Genomic DNA, 7,598 nt, shown 5'->3' on the forward strand with positions numbered 1-7,598 from the left:
AACGACCTCTTTATCTGAGCGACCAGACGACTCCCCCCCCTTAGCAGTGACGAAAAAAAATGACAGAGGTTTCGTTTCTATTTTTATTTATTGTTTTTTTGTATTTGTTCATCTTTTTTTTTTTTTTTTTTTTTTTTTTTTTTTTTTTTTTACTTTATTTTGTGGTGGAAGCATTAGAAATGTAATTTTAAGCTTTCTGGTTAAGATACGGAATGTGACGAAAATTGATAAAGCTATTATGCAATATATATATACATGCATACACACACACACACACACACACACACACACACACACACACACACACACACACACACACACACACACACACACACACACACACACACACTCACGCACGCACGCACACATACACACACACACACACACACAAACATATAGATATGTATGTATGTATGTATGTATGTATAACTGTGTGTGTGTGTACACATATGAAAGTCTATGGGTGATGATATTACTATAATTATAATTCGGTTTCACGTTTAAGATTCAATTATGCTAATTAAGGTTGTGCCCTTCGCAAATCCAAATGCTAGTTCTTTAACTAGCATCATAATAATCATTATTACGATTAACATATTTATCACCAAAGATTGTCATCACCATGTTATCCTCAAATATATCATCATGCACGTCATCAAAGATTATCATCACGTTTATCAAAAATTATTATTTTATCAAAAATACTTATTAGTATATTGGCAGATATTTGTGGAAACTAAAGCAAATTTAATCATTATTTTATATCCATCACTCTCGCTCTCTCCTGCGCCATGTTCCAACAATATCAGTCAAATCAGCTGGAACATTCTCGCCGATTCCCACGATATTCATGTGCAGTTCATCCCCCTTTTATCGACAAAGGGATCCGCGTAAACGACACGGTTAGAAAAAAAAGTATTATCCGAATTTTATGGTCCGAGTTTGACAAGAAATACTGCTCACTGTGATCGTGTTTGTGGGAGATAGGGTAAGGGCTGGCTATAAATCACTGCTGTTTGGAGGAGTCTTCTGAAAGGTATGGAAACGCATGGAGTTTTGGAGAAAAAATATTCATTTATTTATCTTTTAAGATTGATTGTTTATGTATTTATCTATTTACTCATTTATTCATCATTTTAGATTTTTCCTAGTTTAGGAATTGCGGTAAATTTTACTGTCGAATAGATTTACGAAAGACACACACACACGCGCACACACACACACATACACGTATACAACACACAGACACACACACATACACGTATACAACACACAGACACACACACACACACACACACACACACACACACACACACACACACACACATACACGGACCCACACACACACACACGCACCCACCCACCCACACACACACACACACACACACACACACACACACACACACACACACACCCACACTCACACACATACACACGCACACCCACACACACACACACGCCCACACACCCCAAAGAAAAATAGAAAAGCCGTTTTCCATCCCGCACATTCACACGCCCACCCTTGTTCCTTCCCAGTCTATGATTAATGTCACGCGTGCCATCAGCTGATAAACCAAGGCGTCCCGGGGAAAATTGCAGCTTCGTTCGGCCATTTTTTTTTTATCTTTTTTTAATCTTTTTCGTGTTGTGTGTTTTTTTTTTTTTTTTTTTTTTTTTTTTTTTTTTTTTTACCCAACATGGTTGTGAATCATCGCTCGTGACCTGCGAGATATTTCTTCCCTCCTCCCTTTCTCTCCCTCTCCTCCTCTCTTCTCCCTGTCTTCTCCTCCCTCTCTCCTTCTCCCTTCCTTCCTCCTCACGTCTTTCTCCCTTTCTCCCTTTCCTTCCTTCCTCCCTCTCCCTTCCTCACTTTCTCCCTCTCCCTTCCTTCCTCCTTTTTCCTCCCACGTTTTCCTCCCTTTCTCCCTCTCCTTCCCCCCATACCTTCCTTCTTCCTATTCCCCACGGCCTTCTTCTTTCTTTTCCTCTCCCTTCTTCCTCCCTCTTCCTGTCTCCTTCTCTTTCTTCTCCTCCCTCTTCCCTATCTTTCTTTCTTCTTTATATCTCTCTCTCTCTACTCTTCCTTCCTCTCTCCCTTTCCGATATCCTTCTTCCTCTTCCTCTCCTCCCTTCTTTCTCCCTCCTTCTGCGTTATTTTTTCCCCCTATTTTCTCCTTTCTTCTCTCTTTGTCTTTCTCCCCCCCCACACTCTCCTCATTCCTCATTCTACTTCTCCTCCCTCATCTTCCCTTCTTTATCCCCCTCCTTTTCTTTTCCCCCCTCCCCCCCCCTCGTGATGCTTTTGGTGTGTCGGGAAAGAAAGGAAATTTTCATATTCATTTTTTTCTGGATGGAACATTTATGCAGGCACACACGCACGCGTATACAACACACACACACACACACACACACACACACACTCACACACTCACACACACACAGACCCACACGTATACAACACACACACACAAACACACACGTATACAACACATACACACACAGACAGACAGACACACATGTATACAACACACACACACACAAACACAGACACACACGTATACAACACACACACACAAACACAGACACACACGTATACAACACACACACACACACACACACACATATACGCATACAACACACACACACACACATACACATATTCACGTATACTACACGCACACGCACACACACACTCACACACACACACACACACACACACACACACACATACGCATACAACACATACACACACACACACATACACATATTCACGTATACTACACGCATACACACACACACACATACACATACACACATATGTGTTGTGTTGCATACAACACATACACACACACACACACATACACATATTCACGTATACTACACGCACACACACACACACACACACATACACACAAACACACATATACGCATACACACACACACACACACATACACATATTCGCGTATACTACACGCACACACACACACACATACACACACACACACGTATACAACACATATACACACACATACACACACGCACACGTATACAACACACACACACACACACGTATACAACACATACACACACGCACACGTATACAACACACACACACACACACATACACACACACACACACACATACGCATACAACACACACACACACATATACGCATACAACACACATACACACACATACACAAACAGTCACATGAATATACTAAACCACATACGACTGGCTGCTTATGTGAATATATACACACAAGAACTGATGCACGTATAGGTGTACGAAGCGAGAGAGAAGGCAGGGCGTGTGGGCGTGATTCACAGAAAGGTGCGAGGCGAAGAGAACACACAGAGAGAGAGAGAGAGAGAGAGAGAGAGAGAGAGAGAGAGAGAGAGAGAGAGAGAGAGAGAGAGAGAGAGAGAGAGAGAGAGAGAGAGAAAAGAAGAAAATAATTAGACGAAACAAGAAGAAGAAGGGTTAAAGAAGTAGGAGGAGGAGGAGGGGAGGAGGAGAAGAAGAATCAGAAGAGGAGGGGGAGGGGGAGTGAGGAGGGGAGGGAGGAGGAGGAAAGGAGAAGGAGAAGGAGAAGAAGAAGGAGAAGGAGAAGGAGGAGGAGAAGGAGAAGGGAGGAGGAGGAGGAGGAGAAGAAGAAGAAGAAAAAGAAGAAGTAGAAGAAGAGGGTGAGGAGATAAAGCAGGAGAAAAGAAAGAGAAATAACATGATGATAATCCTGACATTGATGATAAAAATCATATTAACCTTAGGTAAAATAAGAAATAAAACTAATGATACTAATAAAAAAAATAGGAACAGAAGGAATAAGACACAGAGCAGAATTGAAGAAGAAAAAATAAATAAAAAAGGAAGAGAAATAAAAAAAATGAAAAAAAGAAGGTGCATCTGACCTCTCCCCCCTCCCTCCCTCCCTCCCCCTAGACCACCACTGAACACCCCCCAACAGAGACTCGATGCGACCTGCTAAATTAGGCCTATTTATCCTTGCGTTTGCCTTCCTCTGCGGCGACACCAGCTGACAGGTCGGTTTCGAGCTTACACATCCAGGGAAAGATTTACACGTGGTCACTTTACCTCTCGCTCTCGTAAGGAAATTGTGGGAATTGTTGTGAGAAATAAATGATAATAACTAACAATAATAACAAAAACGATAACAGTATCTAGAGGAAATATAAAGTGTTTCTGTTAAAAACTGACAATAATTAACAATATTAACAAAAACGATAACAGTAGGTAGAGAAAAATCATGTTTCTGTTAAAAAAACTAACAGTAACTAACAATATCTACAAAGACGATAACAGTAGGTAGAGAAAAATCATGTTTCTGTTAAAACGAGGTAGTTTTTGGTATATCTTCGCTAATTTGAAAATATTAACGAGAATGATTTGCAGAGCTGTATAGTGTGCGTCCCAGGATATTTAACCCTAGTTGGCAACTCAGTCACTCTTTTTCCCTTTGGCAAACAACAAATCTCTTTCATTTACTTCGCTCTCATTTTGATTTCAATGCTATAAATTCACAAAAGGGTTTTAAAAAAGGAAACTATATATTCTTAATACTGTCTTATCATAAAATAAATATTACAATAGGCTTTATAGGAAAATAGTAACAAAATCGTCGCCATTTAAGGTTAAATATCTCGACAGAACATGATATAAGAAGAATAAAGACGGTTATGATGGAAATTATAATGATGCTTATGGTGATGATATCGGTAACCATAAAAGCTTATAGTAAAAGTGTTTTTTGATAATATAATTGTTCTCAGTTGAATAATGATAATACTGCTGATGATCACAACACGAACGATAATAATAATAATAATAATAATAATAATATTAATAATGTTAATAATAGTAATAATAATATAAATAATTATGATAGTATTGATAACGATTAAATCAACAGATGATAAAAATAATAACAAAAACAAGGATAAAAAACAATATTCAATAATAACATAAATGCAAACGACAATGACAATAGTAACAACCAAACAACATTTTCTCACAAAAGCCGCACAGTCGTGGTTTGGGAGGAGGAGGGGGGGTAGAGTGGGAGGGGGAGGGGGGGGTCGGTTGAGGAGGAGGAGGGGGGCAGAGGAGGGAGGGGGTGGGGGGAGGGGGAAGGGAAGGGGAGGGAGAGGGAGAGGAGGGGGAAGGTGGGCGGTAGAGGGGGGAGAGGGAGGGGGAGGGAGAGTGGAGGGAAGGGGGAGGGTAGGGGAGAGGGAGGGGGAGGGGAGGTGGGAGGTGGAAGGGGTGAGAAGGGGGAGGGGAGGGAGAGGGGAGGGGCGGTAGAGGGGGAGAGGGAGGGAAGGGGAAGGGGAGCGACACACGCACAGTCGGCGGGTTGGGGGTGATTAGAGGGCAGGCTTGGAGGAGGACATGGGGGGAGGAGGGAAAGTACCCTCCCTCCGCTTCCTTCCCTGCCCCCACCCCTCACACACCCGTTGCCTCGTCAGGACCCGGTGATAAATCCTCCGGTAAGAGAGAATTCGATGCTAGGGGAAATGTCGTGACCTGGGGGATGGAGGGGGTGGGGGGTAGGGGGTGGGAAGTGGAGGGGGTGTGAGAAGGGGAGGGGGAGGGGGGGAAAAGGGGTGGAGGGGGAGGGGGAAGGGGATGGGTGAAGTGGTGGGAGAAGGGAGTGGGGGAGGGGGTGGAAGTGTGGAGGGATGGAAGGTAGAGGAAAAGGGGAAGGGGGTGGAGGTTGGGGGAAGGGGGAAGGGGGGAAAGGGGTGAGGGGAAGTCGGGAGGAGGGAGGGGAGGGGGCAGAAGGGTGTGGCAAGGGAGTAGGAGGGTTGAGGGGGAGGGGGGAGGGGGTGTAGGGGGGAAACCTGAAGGTGGGGGAGCGTGATTGAGGGGGGAGGGGGATATTGAGGGTGGGGGTGGGGGGAGGGGAAGAGAGAGCGTGGAAGAGGTAGTGGAAGGCCTAGGTTTGCAGGGTAACGAGGGTTGGGGGAGGGGGTAGCGGGGGGGGAGATTGTGAAATTTCCCTTCGCCAATTTGCCTCATTTGGCTGCTCAGGAGGGGGCCTGGGAACATTTTGTATATATATATATATATATATATATATATATATATATATATGTGTGTGTGTGTGTGTGTGTGTGTGTGTGTGTGTGTGTGTGTGTGTGTGTGTGTATGTACATATATACAAATATATATGTGTGTGTGTATGTTTTGTGTGTGTGTGTGTGATGTGTGTGTGTGTGTGTGTGTGTATGTGTGTGTGTGTGTGTATGTTTTGTGTGTGTGTGTGTGTGTGTGTGTGTGTCTGAGTGTGTAAGCTTGTGTGTGTGTGTGTGTTTGGGTGTGTGTGTGCGTGCGTGTGTGTTTGTGTGTGGAGTGTGCTTGTGTATGTGTTTGTGTGTATGCGTTTGTGTGCATGTGTGTGTGTGTGTAAATAATTATATATGTTTCTACACATTTACACACACAAACACCTATATATATATATATATATATTTATATATATATATATATATATATATATATATGTTTTTTGTGCGGGGCCTTCCCTCTCTCCCTCCCTCCCTCCCATTCCACCCTCCCTCCCTCCCTCCCTCCCTCCCTTCCTCCCATTCCACCCTCCCTCCCTCCCTCCCATTCCACCCTCCCTCCCTCCCATTCCACCCTCCTCCCTCCCATTCCACCCCTCCCCCATCTCTCGTCCCTCCCTCCCTCCCTCCCTCCCCTCCTCCCTTTGTGTGCTTTCGCAGCCACGCCCACGCCCCCAGGAAGCTCTGAAGTGAGCGATCTGTTTGCCGAGTCCAAGGGCGCGGGCGTGTGGGCGTGCGGGCGGGCGTGGGCGGCATGACGGAGGGATTAGGTCACTGGAGGCGGCTGTGGAGGGCGAGGAGGGGGGGTAGGGGGTGGTAGGGGGATTCCCGGGGTTGTTGTTCTGTTTTTCTTTTGTTGTTTTTTATATATATTTTTTATTTGTATCTATTGTTCTTTCTTTATTTTATATTGTTTTTTTATATTTTTACTTCATGCTTTTTTGGTATTTTTTGTTGTTTTATTATTATTATTATTATTATTATTATTATTATTATTATTTTGTGCTTTTTCATTTTTTTTCTTTTGTCTTTTTCGTGTTTTGCTTCTCTAATATATGTTTTTTCTTTTAAGTTTTGTTCCTTTTTATTTTTTATTTTGTTTTCTTTCACGTGTTTTTTTTTTTAGTCTTAATCTTTATCTGTTTTTATTGTATTTATTTTTGTTACGTTTCTCCTTTTTCTATAGAATATATTTTCTCTTTTATATATATACATACATATATATATATATATATATATATATATATATATATATATATATATATATATATATTTCTCTCTTTTATATGTTTTATCTTATTTTATTATTATCTTTATTTTTTTGTTCTTTTTTCATATATCTCCGATATCTGTTTATCTATATAATGAACTTATCCATCTATCAGTATATGTCTGTTTATTGATGTTTAGCGAATCTGTATGGCTGTCCATATATCGGTTATTTATATATCAATATATTTATCTATTTATGGTAATCTATCACACCATCTAAGTTGATTTATTTCTTTCCTAA

This window comes from Penaeus vannamei, chromosome 19 (genome assembly GCF_042767895.1).
Source record: "Penaeus vannamei isolate JL-2024 chromosome 19, ASM4276789v1, whole genome shotgun sequence".
NCBI classification, from domain to species: Eukaryota; Metazoa; Arthropoda; class Malacostraca; order Decapoda; family Penaeidae; genus Penaeus; species Penaeus vannamei.